Source organism: Mus caroli, unplaced genomic scaffold (genome assembly GCF_978045245.1).
Source record: "Mus caroli unplaced genomic scaffold, Mus_caroli_1 scaffold_13, whole genome shotgun sequence".
Taxonomy (NCBI): domain Eukaryota; kingdom Metazoa; phylum Chordata; class Mammalia; order Rodentia; family Muridae; genus Mus; species Mus caroli.
This window is the reverse complement of record NW_028227268.1, coordinates 62,434,767-62,454,992: the sequence shown is the minus strand read 5'-3', so window position 1 is coordinate 62,454,992 and position 20,226 is coordinate 62,434,767. Positions and strand designations below refer to the sequence as shown.

Below are 20,226 nucleotides of genomic sequence, written 5' to 3'. Positions count from 1 at the left end.
ACTCATCTGTATATTTTGTTTTTAATTTGATTATATATATATATATATATATATATATATATATATATACACACACACACACACACACACACACACATTTGTATGTATATATTCGTGCTCTATCTGCATGTACACCTATGTGCTAGATCGTGGTGAAACACAATGTGGTTGCTGGAAATTGAACTCAGGACCTCTAGAAGAGCAGTCAGCACTCTTTCCACTGAGGATCTCTCCAGTCCCCATTCAATTCTTACCACAATATCTAACACCACACTTATGAGTCAAATCCTAATTCTACAAATGCCATGAGCAAGCAGTATCCTCTCTGGCTTCAGTGTCTTCCTCTGTAAAATAATCACAACTTTCAGCTGACAGTGTTGGCACATACTTTTAATCCCAGCACTGAGGAGGCAGAGGCAGGCAGATCTCTGAGTTCAAGGCCAGCCTGGTCTACTGAACAAGTTCCAGGACAGGCAGGTCTACATAGAGAAACCTTATTGCAAAACAGCAACAACACACACACACACACACAACAACACCCATACACAAAAAGAGTGTAGCCTTAAAGAATGAGTTGCCTGGGCAGACTAAGTGTTAAGAAATCTGGGGCATATGTTGCCCCCATTCAACAATGAGGAAATGGAAGGAGATGGCTGAGGCAGTGTGTTAGAACCTGGAAACACAGACAGGAATGAATCATATGGCCCCAGACCCTGCAACCTGAAAGCCACCCTCCCAGTAATTGTACCCCAATCTGAGTCTAAGGCTTGCTCTTAGCCACAGGTAGCTATCCTAGAGCCAGGGAAATAGAGAGAGCTGAACAGGTAAGGACACTTGCTGCCAAGTCTGACGATCTGAGTTTGGTCCCCTGAACCCCAAGGAAAAGGTAGGAGAAAGAAAGCTGAGTCCACAAAGTTGTCTGTATGTGCCTCACTCCCACATCATACATGTATGCATGTACACGTGCACTCATGTGCATACACTAGGAAGAATCAATAAAATGCTTTGTTTTCCCAGTTGATGGAAGGGGACTTTATTTGATCTCAGGGTCACTCCAGCCATGAACTCATCTTTCTTTAACCTTGTTTGGGGGGCCCAGGTTGTTGGTATGGCCCCACTTCTTGCTGCAGTCGACTGGATGAGGGTGCAGCCATGTGTAGCACTTGCAGTGGATCATCTTGTCACTTGTCCTTCTGGGCAAGCTGACACTGGCAGGGCTCAACGATGCCACCGCGCAGACGCAGCACCAGGTACAAGGTGGAATGGTTCTGGATGTAGTAGTTGGAAAGGGTGCGACCATCCTCCAGCTGTTTGCCTGCGAATACCAGCCTCTGCTGGTCAACTGGGATGCCTTCTTTGTCTTGGATCTTGACCTTGACATTCTTGATGGTGTCACTGGGCTCCACCTCAAAAGTGATGGTCTTGCCTGTCAGGGTCTTCACGAAGATCTGCATGTTGGCCTCTGCCAATTGGCCTCCTAGTGGAAGAGAAAATGAAATGTTTTAAAAGAAGAGCTCATACCAATATCCTGGGTCAAGCCTGTGTCAAGGTGAGTCCAACCTCAGGGGAAGGATGAACAAAGGTATGATCTTTGACTTTTTATTTTTTACTTGTATTTATTATCTATTACATGTAAGTACACTGTAGCTGTTGTCTTCAGACATCCCAGAAGAGAGAGGCACATCTTGTTACAGAATTTGTGAGCCTTCATGTGGTTGCTGGGATCTGAACTCAGGACCTTCAGAAGAGCAGTCAGTGCCCTTAAGCACTCAGCCATCTCTCCAGCTCCTGACCTGTTCCTTTATTGGCAGTCTCAGGATGTATTCCAGTCTAGCTGGGACTCAACATCCCCTTTGGCCTGTTCCTTCTGAGAGCCTGGTTTCTCCTCTGAAAAATGGACTCAGAGGGGATGACCCACCCCATTCTTTCTTCCCTAGTCAGCCCCTGGATTTAATATGCCAGTGCATAGGGTGTGTCAGCCCATCTGTATTCCTGCAAGAATAATGGACTCACTGCTGCCCCATGACTAGCCTAGCTGACTCCTCTCCTGGTATCCTTCTCTCTCTCCTCACTTAGCTTCTCCTAAGCCCTCCCAACCCTGCCTAGATCTCCTGCAGGTATTTTAGACCCGCCAAGCACCCAGACACCACCTAGAAGCAGCTGCCAGTCGGTTTGCGTGCTCCTGGTTGTTTGAGGCTCTCTCCTTTCATCCTCCCTGCTCCCTGGGACTTCCTTCTTTCCCTTTACAACCATTCTCACCTCTTCCATTTGCAGGGATGTAGACCAAGGTGACATTGGACCAAGTGTCTGTCCATTGCTTCCACTTATTTTTTTTTCTTAAGCTAGCTTAGCTGAGGAACATCTCCAATGTGGTGTTTTGAGATGGCTTAGCTGTTAAGAGCACTGACTACTCTTACAGAAGTACTGATTTCAATTCCCAGCAACCACATGGTGGCTCACAACCATCTGTAATGGGATTTAATGCCTTCTTGTGGTGTGTCTAAAGAGAGCTACAGTGTACTCATATACATGAAATAAATAATATTATAAAAACATTTAATATGTGGATCTAGAGAAAGGACTAAAGGAGATTGCAGCCACGTAGATTTAACAACACTATGAACTTAGCAGTACTCCCAGAGCTCCCAGGGATTAAACCATCAACCAAAGAATACAAAGGGAGGGACCCATGGCTCCAGCTGCATATGTAGCAGAGGATGGCCTTGTTGTACATCAGTGGAAGGAGAGGCCCTTGGTCCTGAGAATGCTGGATACTCAGTGCAGGGGAATACCTGGATAGGGAATTAGGAATGGGTGGGTTGGTAAGCAAGGAGAGGAGAAGGGGATAGGGGATTTTCAGAGTGGAAACAAGGAAAGGGGACAGACAACATTTGACACTTAAATAAAGAAAATGTCTAATAAAGAACATTTAATGCCATTGTGAGAAACATTTAAGAATTGCACCATCTCACACTATACCCAGCTACTCTCTGCCCTAGGTCTCTCCTCCTCTAGGTTAGCCCCAAGGCGTGGTCTTCCCAGCTCTGGGTTGCTTTCCTCAGAGCCACTTCTACCTATTCAGCCATCTGCCCCCTGTGGCTACTTGTCACAAATCCCCATAATACAGTAAATTAAACTCTAGAAGCTTATAAATAACCAGTCAGATTCATATTATCAATACATTCTCAATTCACAAGATGCCTACACCATCATTTGAGAGCCAATTGATACTGACACAAGCTGCCCACCTAGATTAGACAAGTCAGCCCAATGGTTTGATTCTTTTATGATATTCATAGACACCTGTGGCTATTTAAAGCCACTCAGGATCTGGATCATCTTCATCTTCGTCTTCCTCCATTTTCCTGTCTCTGAAACTCTTAGCTCCACCTCCCCTTTCCCTGTCCAATCACAGGCTTCTGATTGTACTCAAATTAAAATTAATTGTGGAAAAAATTCTGCTACATAGTACCATACCCAGTCCTTTTAGGCTGCATCCAGGTCTTTATTTATAGCAGGAAAGCATTCTACCAATCCAGGTATGTACCCAGCCCTTCTCCTTTTCTGTGCATATCATATTTCCTCTCTATAGTCTAACTGGCCTGGAACTCACTATGTAGCACAGCCTTACCTTGAATTTGCAGTCATCCTCTTGCCTCAGTTTCCAGGTACTACCAGGCTACCACACCTCGTTTGTATGTTATATTGTTGTTTGTCTGATTTAGTTTAGTTGTTACTAAAGAGGACTAGAGAGATGGCTCATTGGTTAGAATACTTCATGCTGTGGGGCAGTTCTGGTGCACACCTTTAATCCCAGCTCTTGTGAGGCAGAGAGACAGGCAGATTTCTGAGTTCCAGGCCAGCCTGGTTTACAGAGTGAGTTCCAGGACAGCCAAGGCTATACAGAAAAACCCTGTCTCTAAAATAAATAAATAAATAAACAAATAAATAAATGCTTCATGCCTAGTGTGGGGGCTCATACCTTTTAAACCCAGCACTCAGGAGGCAGAATCTTACTGAATTCTGTTAGGTTGAGACCATCTAAAGGTACATGATAGAATCCTATCTCACAAATGAAATGAAATATAACCAGGCATTGTTGACAAGTCTATAACCCCATCCCTTAGAAGAAGGCTGAGGCAAGAGAATTGCTGTGAGTTCTAAGACACTCAGGATATATGGCAAGTGCCTATCTCAAAAACAAAAAAAATACAAGTGGGTCTGGACCATACAGAATTTCATTTGCCTCTGCATCATGGTCAAAGTTGTTCCACTGCAGACATCTAGATCCTCTCTCTCTCCCCCTACCTCTCCACCACCCTCTCCCTCTCTCCCCCTCCCCATATTCCTAGATCCCTCCTTCTCACCCCTCCTTCCATACATTTTTATTTGCTATGCCCGTAAGATTAGCTTCAATTTTTTTTAAGATTTATTTCATTTATTTGTATGTACACTGTTGTTGTCTTCAGACACACCAGAAGAGGGCATCAGATCCGATTTCAGATGCTTGTGAGCCACCAATGGTTGCTGAGAATTAAACCCAGGACGACTGTTCTCTTAACCTTTGAGCCATCTCCCCAGCCCAGCCTCAAATTCCTGATTCAAGAGACCCTCCTGCCTCCACTTCCTAAGTACACGGGACAGAAGGCACATACCACATCTCTTTCTTACATTTTATAGAAATGTATTGAATTTAAAGAAAGATCTTTTTAGCTCAAAAATCAAGGGACAGCCCAGTGGGATGGAAAAGACCAGGAAGTCAGAGCCTGGGCAGCTGGTTGTTTGTGTTTCTAGTCAGAATATGAAAGCAATAAACTCTGGCTTCACCAATTTAAAAATCCACTAAAGAGGGGCTGTCTAGCTGGCTTAATGGTCAATAGCACTGGCTGCTCTTCCAGAGAGGTACTGAGTTCAATTCCCAGCAACCAGGTATTAGTCAGGGTTCTCTAGAGTCACAGAACTTATGGGTTAGCCTCTATATAGTAAAAGAATTTGTGGGTAACTTACAGTCAGCAGTCCAAATCCCAACAATGTTTAGCTGCAGCTGTGAAAGGAAGGCCAAGGATCTAGCAGTTGCTCAGTCCAACAAGGCAGCAGGTTGGGGAGAGAGAGAGTGAGTCTTCCTTCTCCCAATGTCCTTATATGGGCTCCAGCAGAAGGTGTAACCCAGATTACAGGTGTGTGCCACCGTACCCTTAATCCAAATGACCTTGGACTCAGAGATCTCCCTCCCTTAATCTTCTGGTATTCATAGCAGCTATGTCTCAAGATCTCCATACCAAGATCCGGATCAGAAACTTCTCTCTCCCAGCCCCCAGATTTGAATCACTGGGGAGCCTTCCATTTCTGGATTGTAGTTCATTCCAGATACAGTAAAGTTGATAACCAAAAATAGCCACTATATATCACATGTTGTCTCATGACCATCTATAAGGGCTTCTGATGTGCTCTTCTAGCATGCAGGTGTGCATGCAGCAAAGAACCCACACTTGAGAGAGAGAGAGAGAGAGAGAGAGAGAGAGAGAGAGAGAGAGAGAGAAATGAGAACATATTTTTAAAAAGATTTACTTATTTATTATGGATACAGCGTTCTGCCTGCATGTATCCTGCAGGGCAGAAAGGGCATAAGATCTCATCATGGGTGGTTGTGATCCACCATGTGGTTGCTGGGAATTGAACTCAGGAACTCTGGAACCCCAAACAGATCTCTTAACCTCTGAGCCATCTCTTCATCCAAATAACATTTATTTAAAAAAAAAAAAAACATACTGAAGTTAAAATTTGCCAACATTTAAACAAAATGGGCAGCCTGGTCAACAGGGTAGCCAGGCTGCACAAAGAATCCCTGCCTCCAAAGAAACAACAACCAAACAACAACAACAAAACAAACAAACAAACAAACAAACAAAAACAAAAAACCCACCAAAACACAAAATTAATTTTTAAAATTCTGATTGTGCTGGCTAATTTTATGTCAACTGAACATGAAATTTCTGTGAAAGGAGGAAATTTCACTGAGAAAAAATGCAGCCAAGCAGTGGTGGCACAAGCCTTTAATCCCAGCCCTTGGGAGGCAGAGGCATGTAGATTTATTTTGTTCCAGGCCAGCCTGGTCTACAAAGTGAATTCCAGGACAGCCAAGTATATGCAAGAAACCCTGTATTGAAAAACCAAAAGAAAAAAATCCTCTTTAAGATCCTCTTGAGGGCATTTTTTTATTAATTTTCTTACTATTTTCTTCTTAGTGATTAATGGAGGAGCGCCCTGTCTATTATGGGTGATGCCATCCCTGGGCCAATTGTTCTGGGTTCTATAAGAAAACAGATCCACGCCTGGTGGGACACACTTTTAATCCCAGCAATCAAGAGGCAGAGGCAGGCAGATCTCTTAGTTCAAAGCCAGCCTGGTCTACAGAGTAAGTTCCATCACAGCCAGGGCTACATAGAGAAACCATGTGTCAAATAACCAAAAAAAAAAAAGAAAGAAAGAAAGAAAAGGAAAGGGAAAGGGAAAGGGAAATGGAAAGGGAAAGGGAAAAGGAAAAAGAAGAAAAAGAAAAAGAAAAAGACAAAGAAAAAGAAAAAGAAAAGGAAAAGGAAAAGGAAAAGGAAAAGGAAAAGGAAAAGGAAAAGGAGAGGAAAGAGAGAGAAAAAGAGAAAAAGAAAAAGAAAAAGGAAAAGAAAAAGAAAAAGACAAAGAAAAAGAAAAAGAAGATGGAAAAAGAAATCAGGCTGAGCCAGCCATGAGGAGGGAGCCAGTAAACAGCATCCCTCCAGGGTCCCTGCATCAGCTCCTGCCTCCAAGTTCCTGCCCTGCTTGAGCTCCTGCCCTCACTGCTCATGGTGATGAACTGTCTGTTATATGGGACTGTGAGGAAGATGAACCCTCTCCTCCCCAAGACCTTTTTGGTCACAGTGTTTCCTCACAGCAATAGTGATGTAGTTCAGTTGGTAGAGAGTTCACCGGAGTGCGGGGCGAATGGCAGGGGACTGCAAAAGACCCAAAACAAAAGGCTCTCAAAAACAATATGGCCAGCTCCTGGAGTTTGTACTCTCCAGGGGTCCTGTCTTGAGGCTTAAAAAAATAAAAATTAAAGTAGAAAATCCCCTCGTAAACGGGGAAAAAAACTTTCAAGAGGCTATAGATGATGCGCTCACGGCCACCTTGGGAACGCGCTTTTCGCAATAAATATAGGCCCCAGGCTCTGGGCAGTTTACAGTTACAGCAGCCCGGGAAGTGGGAAACCAAATCTTTGCGGGTGCTGAAAAAAGGGCAGCACAGACAGGTGGTGCGGCCGCCTGGGCGCGGAGCTGCCAGGCTGCGCGTAGGTATGCAGGGGCAGGCCGGGCCCAAAGGGATGGCTCACCACCAGACTGACAGACAGAAGCCTATGGACAGGTAGGCCATAAGCTGTGAAGTCACTTCCCAGAGGGCTCCCAGCACAAGTCTCTGGTTCTTTTTCTTCTTTTTTCCCTTTTGCTTTTTTTTTCCTCTTCTTTTCTTTTTTTCTTTTTTCTTTTTTTTTATAAGGTTTTTGAGGCTTTTGTATTTTTTTTTAAGTTTTTTCTTTTTTCTGCTTCAGGCTTTCTGGGCTCAGAGGCAACACTGATGGCTGTGACCCGGGGCGGAGAGACCTGTAATGAGATTAAATGCCTTCTTGTGGTGTGTCTAAAGAGAGCTACAGTGTACTCATATACATGAAATAAATGATATTTAAAAAAACATTTAATATGTGGATCTAGAGAAAGGACTAAAGGAGATTGCAGCCACATAGACTTAACACTAGGAACCAAGCAGTACTCCCAGAGCTCCAAGGGATTAAACCATTAACCAAAGAATACAAAGGGAGGGACCCATGGCTCCAGCTGCATATGTAGCAGAGGATGGTCTTGTTGAACATCAGTGGTCCTGAGAATGCTGGATACTCAGTGTAGGGGAATACCTGGATAGGGAATTGGGAATGGATGGGTTGGTAAGCATGGAGATGGAGAAGGGGATAGGGGATTTTCAGAGGGGAAACAAGGAGAGGGCAGAGACAACATTTGACACTTAAATAAAGAAAATATCTAATAAAAAACCTTTAATGCCATTGCGAGAAACATTTAAGAATTGCACCATCTCACATTATACCCAGCTACTCTCTGACCTTGGTCTCTCCTCTTCTAGGTTAGCCCCAAGGCGTGGTCTTCCCAGCTCTGGGTTGCTTTCCTCAGAGCCACTTCTACCTATTCAGCCATCTACCCCCTGTGGCTAGTTGTCACAAATCCCCATAATACAGACAATCAAAACTCTAGAAGCTTATAAATAACCAGTCAGATTTATATATCAATACATTCTCAATGCACAAGATGTCTACACCAGAGCTTCAGAGCCAATTGATACTGATACAAGCTGCCCACCTAGATTAGACAAGTCACCCAATGGTTTTATTCTTTTATGATATTCACAGACACCTGTGGCTATTTAAAGCCACTCAGCATCTGGATCAAATTCATCTTCCTCTTCCTCCATCGTCATGTCTATGAAACTCTTAGCTCTACCTCCCCTTTCCCTGTCCAATCACAGGCTTCTGGTTGTACTAATATTGAAATTAATTGAGGAAAAAATTCTGCTATATAGTACCATACCCAGTCCTTTTAGGTTGCATCCAGGTCTTTATTTATAGCAGGAAAGCATTCTACCAATCTAGCTATGGACCCAGCCCTTCTCCTTTTCTGTGTGTATCACATTTCCTCTCTATAGTCTAACTGGCCTGGAACTCACTATGTAGCACAGCCTTACCTTGAATTTGCAGTAAACCTCTTCTCTTGCCTTAATTTCCAGGTACTACCAGGCTACCATACCTCGTTTGTATGTTATATTGTTGTTTGTCTGATTTAGTTTAGTTGTTACTAAAGAGGACTAGAGAGATGGCTCATTGGTTAGATACTTCATGCTGTGGGGCAGTGGTGGGGCACACCTTTAATCCCAGCTCTTGGGAGGCAGAGACAGGCAGATTTTTGAGTTCGAGGCCAGCCTGGTTCACAGAGTCAGTTCCCGGACAGCCAAGCTATACAGAGAAACCCTGTCTCAAAAATAAAAAAATAAATAAACAGACAAACAAATAAATAAATGCTTCATGCCTAGTGTGGGGGCTTATACCTTTTAAACCCAGCACTCAGGAGGCAGAAGCTTACTGAATTCTGTTAGGTTGAGGCCATCTAAAGGTATATGACAGAACCCTATCTCACAAATGACATGACATATAACCAGGCATTGTTGACAAGTCTATAACCCCATCCCTTAGAAGAAGGCTGAGGCAAGAGAATTGCTGTGAGTTGTAAGCCTCTCAGGCTACATGGCAAGAGCCCATCTCAAAAACAAAAACAAACAAGTGGGTCTGGACCATACAGAATTTCATTTGCCTCTGCATCATTGTCAAAGGTGTTCCACTGCAAACATCTAGATCCTCTCTCTCTCTCCCTACCTCTCCACCACCCTTCTGCCCCTCCCCATCTTCCTAGATCCCTCGACCTCACCCCTCCTTCCATACATTTTTATTTGCTATGCCTGAAAAATTAGGTTCAATTTTTTTATGATTTATTTCATGTATTATGTATATACACTGCTGCTGTCTTCAGACACACGAGAAGAGGGCATCAGATCCGATTTCAGATGCTTGTGAGCCACCAATGGTTGCTGAGAATTAAACCCAGGACCACTGTTCTCTTAACCTTTGAGCCATCTCCCCAGCCCAGCCTCAAATCCCTGATTTAAGAGACCCTCCTGCCTCCACTTCCTAAGTACACGGGACAGAAGGCACATACCACATCTCTTTCTTACATTTTATAGAAATGTATTCAATATAAAGAAAGATCTTTTTAGCTCACAAATCAAGGGACAGCCCAGTGGGATGGAAAAGACCAGGTAGTCAGAGCCTGGGCAGCTGGTTGTTTGTGTTTCTAGTCAGAATATGAAAGCAATAAACTTAGGCTTCACCAATTTAAAAATCCACTAAAGAGGGGCTGTCTAGCTGGCTTACTGGTCAATAGCACTGGCTGCTCTTCCAGAGAGGTACTGAGTTCAATTCCCAGCAACCAGGTATTAGTCAGGGTTCTCTAGAGTCACAGAACTTATGGGTTAGCCTCTATATAGTAAAAGAATTTGTGGGTAACTTACAGTCAGCAGTCCAAATCCCAACAATGGTCAGCTGCAGCTGTGAATGGAAGTCCAAGAATCTAGCAGTTGCTCAGTGCAATAAGGCAGCAGGCTTGGGGAGAGAGAGTGTGAGTCTTCCTTCTTCCAATGTCCTTATATGGGCTCCAGCAGAAGGTGTAGCCCAGATTACAGGTGTGTGCCACCACACCTTTAATCCCAGATGACCTTGGAATTCAGAGATCTCCCTCCCTTAATCTTCTGGTATTCATAGCCACTATGCCCCAAGATCTCCATACCAAGATCCGGGTCAGAAACTTCTCTCTCCCAGCCCCCAGATTTGAATCACTGGGGAGCCTTCCATTTCTGGATTGTAGTTCATTCCAGATACAGTCATGTTGACAACCAGAAATAGCCACTACAAACAACATGTTGGCTCATGACCATCTATAAGGGCTTCTGATGAGCTCTTCTAGCATGCAGGTGTGCATGCAGAAAAGAATCCACACTTGAGAGAGAGAGAGAGAGAGAGAGAGAGAGAGAGAGAGAGAGAGAGAGAGAGAGAGAGAAAGAGAGAATGAGAGGAAGTGGGAGAGGGAGAGAGAGAGACAGAGAGAGAGAGAGAATGAGAGGAAGTGGGAGAGGGAGAGAGAGAGACAGAGAGAGAGAGAGAGACAGAGAAATGAGAACATATTTTTAAAAAGATTTACTTATTTATTATGGATACAGCGTTCTGCCTGCATGTATTCTGCAGGGCAGAAAGGGCATAAGATCTCATCATGGGTGGTTGTGATCCACCATGTGGTTGCTGGGAATTGAACTCGGCAACTCTGGAACCCCAGACTGATCTCTTAATTTCTGAGCCATCTTGTCATCCAAATAACATTTATTTAAAGAAAAAAACATACTGAAGTTAAAATTTGCCAGCATTTATGCAAAATGGGCAGCCTGGTCAACAGAATGACTTCCTGGGTAGCCAGACTGCACAAAGAATCCCTGCCTCCAAAGAAACAACAACCAAAGAAAAAAAAAAAAAAACCACCAAAACACAAAATTTATTCATTTTTTTTAAATTTATAATAATTTTTATTATATATTTTCCTCAATTACATTTCCAATGCTATCCCAAAATCCCCCATACCCCCCCTCCACTTCACAAAATTTATTTTTAAAAATTGTGATTGTGCTGGCTAATTTTATGTCAAATGAACATAACATTTCTCTGAAAGGAGGAAATTTCACTGAGGAAAAAATGCAGCCAAGCAGTGGTGTCACAAGCCTTTATTCCCAGCCCTTGGGAGGCAGACGCATGTAGATTTATTGTGTTCCAGGCCAGCCTGGTCTACAAAGTGAGTTCCAGGACAGCCAAGGATATGCAAGAAACCCTGTATTGAAAAAGCAAAAGAAAAAAATCCTCTTTAAGATCCCGCTTGAGGGCATTTTTTTAATTAATTTTCTTACTATTTTCTTCTTAGTGATTAATGGAGGAGCGCCCTGTCTATTATGGGTGGTGCCACCCTGGGCCAATTGTCCTGGGTTTTATAAGAAAACAGATCCAGGCCTGGTGGGACACACCTTTAATCCCAGCAATCAGGAGGCAGACACAGGCAGATCTCTTAGTTCAAAGCCAGCCTGGTCTACAGAGTAAGTTCCATCACAGCCAGGGCTACATAGAGAAACCATGTCTCAAATAACGAAAAAAAAAAAAAAAAAAAAAAAAAGATCGGATCGTGGTGGCACATGCCTTTAATCCCAGCACGCGGAGGCACAGGCATGCGGATTTCTGAGTTCGAGCCCAGCCTGGTCTACAAAGTGAGCTCCAGGACAGCCAGGGCTATACAGAGAAACCCTGTCTTGAAAAAAAAAAAAAAAAGAAAAAAGAAAGAAAGAAAGAATGAACGGAAGGAAGAAAGAAGGAAAAGGAAAAGAAAGAGAAAAAGCAAAAGCAAAAACAAAAGACAAAGAAAAAGAAAAAAAAAAGAAGAAGGAAAAAGAAAACAGGCTGAGCCAGCCATGAGGAGGGAACCAGGAAACAGCATCCCTCCAGGGTCCCTGCATCAGCTCCTGCCTCCAAGTTCCTGCCCTGCTTGAGCTCCTGCCCTCACTGCTCTTGGTGATGAACTGTTTGTTATATGGGACTGTGAGGAAGATGAACCCTCTCCTCCCCAAGGCCCTTTTGCTCAGTGTTTCATCACAGCAATAGTGACCCTGACTAAGATGGGGATGTAGCTAAGATGGTAGAGAGCTCACCTAGCAGGCCCTGAGTTCTGAATTTGATCCCTCATGCTGTGTACAGTGTGTGGCTTGGTGGTGGTGCATGCTTACAGTCCTGCAGCAGGGAGGGTTGCTGAGAGCAGATCAAGAGGGCAGTTGGGCAGGCTGTCTGGAGAAGCCTGTGTTAAAAGACTGGCCTTGGTGTTGCACAAAGAATCCAGGAGTGAAGCAGCCCAGAAAGGCAAGCTCTTTCTGTGAAATGGGTACACTGTGGTGGCCACTGGCTTTCATCTCCACTGCAAGGGGGAATGTGGCATTTCCTGAGAGTCTAATCCTCGTTGACTTCTTTGGAAAGCTGTGGAAAAGAGATGAAGGAGCTGTCAGGGTGAGCCCTGTCAGGGACACCTGGCTGCCCAAATGCAGCTCTTCCTTTGTTTAAATGAAGGGTTTGCCCTCTTGTTTGATTTTTCCCCCTTATTTTTATGTGCATAGGTATTTTGTCTGCCTGTTTGTCTTCTTATTACATTGTGAGCAAGGAGGCTGAAAGAGGGCATCAGATTCCCTTTAAGTGGAGTTACAGTGCCACCATGTAGACACAGGGAATCAGGTCTCATCTCCCTAGTCCTGGGAATTACAATCTTTTCATCTTCTCCCCCTGGTAAAACCCTTGTTCATAGAAGGCATGGAGAGATGGTGCAGTGGGTCAGAGCACTGGCCTCTCTATTCCAGGGAACTTGAGTTCAGTTTGCAGAGACCACTTCAGGCAGCTGACAACTACCTGGAACTCTACTTCCAAAGGACCCCATGCTGTCTTCTGGTATAAAGGGCACCTACCTATATTTGTAAGGTGTGGGCACTTGCACACATTAAAATACACATATCACTCATAGTAGACACAAATCTTAAAAATAGTAAAATTTATTTAGAAAAGCTTTACAGAGTGGGCGGTTATGTTCTATATAAGTCCTTGGTAGGCTAGCTAAGTTTGTTTGTTTGTTTGATTTTTTGTTGTTGTTTTGTTTTTGGGACATGGTTTCTCTGTGTTGTCCTGGAACTCACTCTTTAGACCAAGCTGGCCTCAAACTCAGAAATCTGCCTGCCTCTGCTCCAAGTGCTGGGATTAGAGGCATTACTGACTGACTAGCTAGCCAAGTTTTTAAAAAACATTTTTGTACCAGGAGCATGTCTTCAATCCTGGTACTCAGGAGGCAGCGGCTGGAGGATATTTGAGTTTGAGGCCAGCCTGGTCTGCAGAGGTTATTCTGGGCTCTTCAGAGCTACACAAAGAAACTTTGCCTCCAAAAACCTACCTAACTAAATAACTAATTAACTAACTAAATAAATAAATAAATTGAAAGGAAAAAAAAAAAAAAAAAGAAAGCTTGAGCTGGCCTGTAGGTAAATGTTAGGTTTGAGGCCCAGGACAAAAGGCTGAGTGTCTAACTATCAAAGCAGCCCTGCCTGCTGTATTTCCCTTCCTCCCTCCGAAGTCTTAGTTACTCACTCTTTCTACCTTCATGGCTATTGGCTGCTGCAACTGCTCTCCCCTCTCCTCCTCTCCACTCACCTCTCTCCTAGCATGGTACTGCTTAGGTCAACTCAAGTCCACATGGGCTCTCACAGATATCCCTACCCCTCTATGCTTGCCCCCGTGACTCAAATAAACCTTCTTCCCCATATACTTAGGGAACGTAAGTTCCTTTCTTATTTTTTTCGCCAATCATGTTTTCTTTCCTTTTTATTTATTCGTCCTCCTTCTTTTCTTCTCCTTTTGATTCCTTAAACACCTGTTACAGCAGCAGGTAAGGAGGCTGAGGAAGACCAGGAATCCAAGAGCAATGTAGGTTACATAGCAGGATAGCAACACCTGTCTCGGAAACAAAAGCATAGGCCAGGTGTAGTGACAGGTGTGAGAGCACACATCTTTAATCCCATCAGTCCAGAGGCTGCTCTGTGAGTCTGATCTATGTAGTAAATTCTAGACCTGTCAGGACTACCTAGTGAAATACTATCATAAATAATAAATAGGTCAATAAATATAATATAAAAAAAATAAACTCATCTTTGTATTATGTTTTTAATCTGATTATATATATATACATATATATATATATATATACACACACACATTTATATGTATATATACTGACTGCTCTATCTGCATGAACACCTATATGCTAGATGGTGGTGAAACACCATGTGGTTGTTGGAAATTGAACTCAGGACCTCTAGAAGAGCAGTCAGAGCTCTTACCACTGAGCCATCTCTCCAGCCCCCATTCAATTTTTACAACAATTTCTAACACCACACTTAGAATCAAATCCTAATTCTACAAATGCCATGAGCAAGCAGTACCCTCTCTGGCTTCAGTGTCTTCCTCTGTAAAATAATCACAGCTTTCAGCTGACAGTGTTGGCACATGCTTTTAATCCCAGCACTGAGGAGGCAGAGGCAGGCAGATCTCTGAGTTCAAGGCCAGCCTGATCTACTAAACGAGTTCAGGGACAGGCAGGTCTACATATAGAAACCTTATTGCAAAACAGCAACAACACACACACACAACAACAACAACAACACACATACACAAAATGAGTGTAGCCTTAAAGGAAGATTTGTCTGAATAGACTAAGTGTTAAGAAATCTGGGGGATATATTGCCCCATTGTACAATGAGGAGATGGATGGAGATGGCAGAGGCAATGTGTTAGAACCTGGAATCACAGACAGGAATGAATCATATGGCCCCCGTCACTGCAACCTGAAAGCCACCCTCCCAGTAGTTTTACCCCAGTCTGAGTCTAAGGCTTGCTCACAGCCAAAGGTAACTATCCTGGGGCCAGACATAGGTGAACAGGTAAGGATACTTGCTGCCTAGTCTATTGATCTGAGTTTGGTCCCCTGAACCCCAAGGAAAAGGTAGGAGAAAGAAAGCTGAGTCCACAAAGTTGTCTGCATGTGCCTCACTCCCACATCATACATGTATGCATGTACACGTGCACTCATGTGCATACACTAGGAAGAATCAATAAAATGCTTTGTTTTCCCAGTTGATGGAAGGGGACTTTATTTGATCTCAGGGTCACTCCAGCCATGACCTCATCTTTCTTTAACCTTGTTTGGGGGGCCCAGGTTGTTGGTATGGCCCCACTTCTTGCTGCAGTCGACTGGATGAGGGTGCAGCCATGTGTAGCACTTGCAGTGGATCATCTTGTCACTTGTCCTTCTGGGCAAGCTGACACTGGCAGGGCTCAACGATGCCCCCGCGCAGACGCAGCACCAGGTACAAGGTGGAATGGTTCTGGATGTAGTAGTTGGAAAGGGTGCGACCATCCTCCAGCTGTTTGCCTGCGAATACCAGCCTCTGCTGGTCAACTGGGATGCCTTCTTTGTCTTGGATCTTGACCTTGACATTCTTGATGGTGTCACTGGGCTCCACCTCAAAAGTGATGGTCTTGCCTGTCAGGGTCTTCACGAAGATCTGCATGTTGGCCTCTGCCAATTGGCCTCCTAGTGGAAGAGAAAATGAAATGTTTTAAAAGAAATGCTCATACCAATATCCAGGGTCAGGCCTGTGTCAAGGTGAGTCCAACCTCAGGGAAGGATGAACGAAGGTATGTTCTTTGACTTTTTATTTTTTACTTGTATTTATTATCTATTACATGTAAGTACACTGTAGCTGTTGTCTTCAGACATCCCAGAAGAGAGAGGCACATCTTGTTACAGAATTTGTGAGCCTTCATGTGATTGCTGGGATCTGAACTCAGGACCTTCAGAAGAGCAGTCAGTGCCCTTAAGCACTCAGCCATCTCTCCAGCTCCTGACCTGTTCCTTTATTGGCAGTCTCAGGATGTATTCCAGTCTAGCTGGGACTCAACATCCCCTTTGGCCTGTTCCTTCTGAGAGCCTGGTTTCTCCTCTGAAAAATGGACTCAGAGGGGATGACCCACCCCATCCTTTCTTCCCTAGTCAGCCCCTGGATTTAATATGCCAGTGCATAGGGTGTGTCAGCCTATCTGTATTCCTGCAAGAATAATGGACTCACTACTGCCCCATGACTAGCCTAGGTGACTCCTCCCTGGTATCCTTCTCTCTCTCATCACTTAGCTTCTCCTAAGCCCTCCCAACCCTGCCTAGATCTCCTGCAGGTATTTTAGACCCGCCAAGCACCCAGACACCACCTAGAAGCAGCTGCCAGTCGATTTGGGTGCTTCTGGTTGTTTGAGGCTCTCTCCTTTCATCCTCCCTGCCCCCTGGGACTTCCTTCTTTCCCTTTACAATCATTCTCACCTCTTCCATTTGCAGGGATGTAGACCAAGGTGACATTGGACCAAGTGTCTGTCCATTGCTTCCACTTATTTTTTTTTTCTTAAGCTAGCTTAGCTGAGGAACATCTCCAATGTGGTGTTTTGAGATGGCTTAGCTGTTAAGAGCACTGACTACTCTTACAGAAGTACTGATTTCAATTCCCAGCAACCACATGGTGGCTCAGAACCATCTGTAATGGGATTCAATGCCTTCTTGTGGTGTGTCTAAAGAGAGCTACAGTGTACTCATATACATGAAATAAATAATATTAAAAAAACATTTAATATGTGGATCTAGAGAAAGGACTAAAGGAGATTGCAGCCACATAGATTTAACAACACTATGAACTTAGCAGTACTCCCAGAGCTCCCAGGGATTAAACCATCAACCAAAGAATACAAAGGGAGGGACCCATGGCTCCAGCTGCATATGTAGCAGAGGATGGCCTTGTTGAACATCAGTGGGAGGAGAGGCCCTTGGTCCTGAGAATGCTGGATACTCAGTGCAGGGGAATACCTGGATAGGGAATTAGGAATGGGTGGGTTGGTAAGCAGGGAGAGGAGAAGGGGATAGGGGATTTTCAGAGTGGAAACAAGGAAAGGGGACAGACAACATTTGACACTTAAATAAAGAAAATATCTAATAAAGAACATTTAATGCCATTGGGAGAAACATTTAAGAATTGCACCATCTCACACTATACCCAGCTACTCTCTGCCCTAGGTCTCTCCTCCTCTAGGTTAGCCCCAAGGCTTGGTCTTCCCAGCTCTGGGTTGCTTTCCTCAGAGCCACTTCTACCTATTCAGCCATCTGCCCCCTGTGGCTACTTGTCACAAATCCCCATAATACAGTCAATCAAAACTCTAGAAGCTTATAAATAACCAGTCAGATTCATATTATCAATACATTCTCAATTCACAAGATGCCTACACAATCACTTCAGAGCCAATTGATACTGACACAAGTTGCCCACCTAGATTAAACAGTAACCCCAATGGTTTATTCTTTTATGATATTCATAGACACCTGTGGGTATTTAAAGCCACTCGGGATCTGGATCATCTTCATCTTCCTCCATCGTCCTGTCTCTGAAACTCTTAGCTCCACCTCCCCTTTCCCTGTCCAATCACAGGCTTCTGATTGTACTCAAATTAAAATTAATTGTGGAAAAAATTCTGCTACATACTACCATACCCAGTCCTTTTAGGTTGCATCCAGGTCTTTATTTATAGCAGGAAAGCATTCTACCAATCCAGCTATGTACCCAGCCCTTCTCCTTTTCTGTGTGTATCACATTTCCTCTCTATAGTCTAACTGGCCTGGAACTCACTATGTAACACAGCCTTACCTTGAATTTGCAGTCATCCTCTTGCCTCAGTTTCCAGGTACTACCAGGCTACCACACCTCGTTTGTATGTTATATTGTTGTTTGTCTGATTTAGTTTAGTTGTTACTAAAGAGGACTAGAGAGATGGCTCATTGGTTAGAATACTTCATGCTGTGGGGCAGTGGTGGGGCACACCTTTAATCCCAGCTCTCGGGAGGCAAAGCCAGGCAGATTTCTGAGTTCCAGGCCAGCCTGATTTACAGAGTGAGTTTCAGGACAGCCAAGGCTATAGAGAGAAACCCTGTCTCTAAAATAAATAAATAAATAAATAAATAAATAAATAAATAAATAAATGCTTCCTGCCTTGTGTGGGGGCTCATACCTTTTAAACACAGCACTCAGGAGGCAGAAGCTTACTGAATTCTGTTAGGTTGAGGCCATCTAAAGGTATATGATAGAACCCTATCTCACAAATGAAATGAAATATAACCAGGCATTGTTGACAAGTCTATAACCCCATCATTAGAAGAAGGCTGAGGCAAGAGAATTGCTGTGAGTTCTAAGACACTCAGGATACATGGCAAGAGCCTATCTCAAAAACAAAAAAATACAAGTGGGTCTGGACTAGACAAAATTTCATTTGCCGGGCGGGCAGTGGTGGCGCACGCCTTTAATCCCAGCACTTGGGAGGCAGAGGCAGGCGGATTTCTGAGTTCGAGGCCAGCCTGGTCTACAAAGTGAGTTCCAGAACAGCCAGGGCTATACAGAGAAACCCTGTCTCGAAAAACCAAAAAAAAAAAAAAAAAATTTTTTTTTCATTTGCCTCTGCATCATGGTCAAAGTTGTTCCACTGCAGACATCTAGATCCTCTCACTCTCCCCCTACCTCTCCACCACCCTCTCCCGCTCTCCCCCTCCCCATATTCCTAGATCCCTCCTTCTCACCCCTCCTTCCATACATTTTTATTTGCTATGCCCGTAAGATTAGCTTCAATTTTTTTAAAGATTTATTTCATTTATTTGTATGTACACTGCTGCTGTCTTCAGACACACCAGAAGAGGGCGTCAGATCCGATTTCAGATGCTTGTGAGCCACCAATGGTTGCTGGGAATTAGAACCCAGGACCACTGTTCTCTTAACCTTTGAGCCATCTCCCCAGCCCAGCCTCAAATTCCTGATTCACGAGACCCTCCTACCTCCACTGCCTAAGTACACGGGATAGAAGGCACATACCACATCTCTTTCTTACCTTTTATAGAAATGTATTCAATATAAAGAAAGATCTTTTTAGCTCACAAATCAAGGGACAGCCCATTGGGATGGGGAAGACCAGGAAGTCAGAGCCTGGGCAGCTGATTATTTGTGTTTCTAGTCAGAATATGAAAGCAATAAACTTAGGCTTCTCCAATTTAAAAATCCAATAAAGAGGGGCTGTCTAGCTGGCTTAACGGTCAATAGCACTGGCTGCTCTTCCAGAGAGGTACTGAGTTCAATTCCCAGCAACCAGGTATTAGTCAGGGTTCTCTAGAGTCACAGAACTTATGGGTTAGCCTCTATATAGTAAAAGAATTTGTGGGTAACTTACAGTCAGCAGTCCAAATCCCAACAATGGTCAGCTGCAGCTGTGAATGGAAGGCCAAGGATCTAGCAGTTGCTCAGTCCAATAAGACAGCAGGCTTGGGGAGAGAGAGAGTGAGTCTTCCTTCTTCCAATGTCCTTATATGGGCTCCAGCAGAAGATGTAACCCAGATTACAGGTGTGTGCCACCATACCCTTAATCCCAGATGACCTTGGAATTCAGAGATCTCCCTCCCTTAATCTTCTGGTATTCATAGCCACTATGCCGCAAGATCTCCATAGTAAGATCCGGGTCAGAAACATCTCTCTCCCAGCCCCCAGATTTGAATCACTGGGGAGCCTTCCTTTTCTAGATTGTAGTTCATTCTAGATACAGTCAAGTTGACAACCAGAAATAGCTACTATAAACAACATGTTGGCTCATGACCATCTATAAGGGCTTCTGATGAGCTCTTCTAGCATGCAGGTATGCATGCAGCAAAAAACCCACACTTGAGATAGAAAGAGAGAGAGAGAGAGAGAGAAAGTGGGAGAGGGAGAGAGAGAGACAGAGAGAGAGAGACAGAGAGAAAGAGAGAGGGACAGAGACAAAGAGAGAGAGAGAGAAAGGAGAACATATTTTTAAAAAGATTTACTTATTTATTATGGATACAGCGTTCTGCCTGCATG

General features: G+C 43.9%; 2 pseudogenes; both read right to left on the bottom strand.

Annotated features, from left to right (window-relative positions):
• Positions 1-1,066: 1,066 nt before the first annotated feature.
• Positions 1,067-5,033, bottom strand: LOC147001502 (ubiquitin-ribosomal protein eL40 fusion protein pseudogene; annotated as a pseudogene).
• A 10,410-nt stretch (positions 5,034-15,443) lies between these two features.
• Positions 15,444-19,634, bottom strand: LOC147001501 (ubiquitin-ribosomal protein eL40 fusion protein pseudogene; annotated as a pseudogene).
• Between the last annotated feature and the right edge of the window lie 592 nt (positions 19,635-20,226).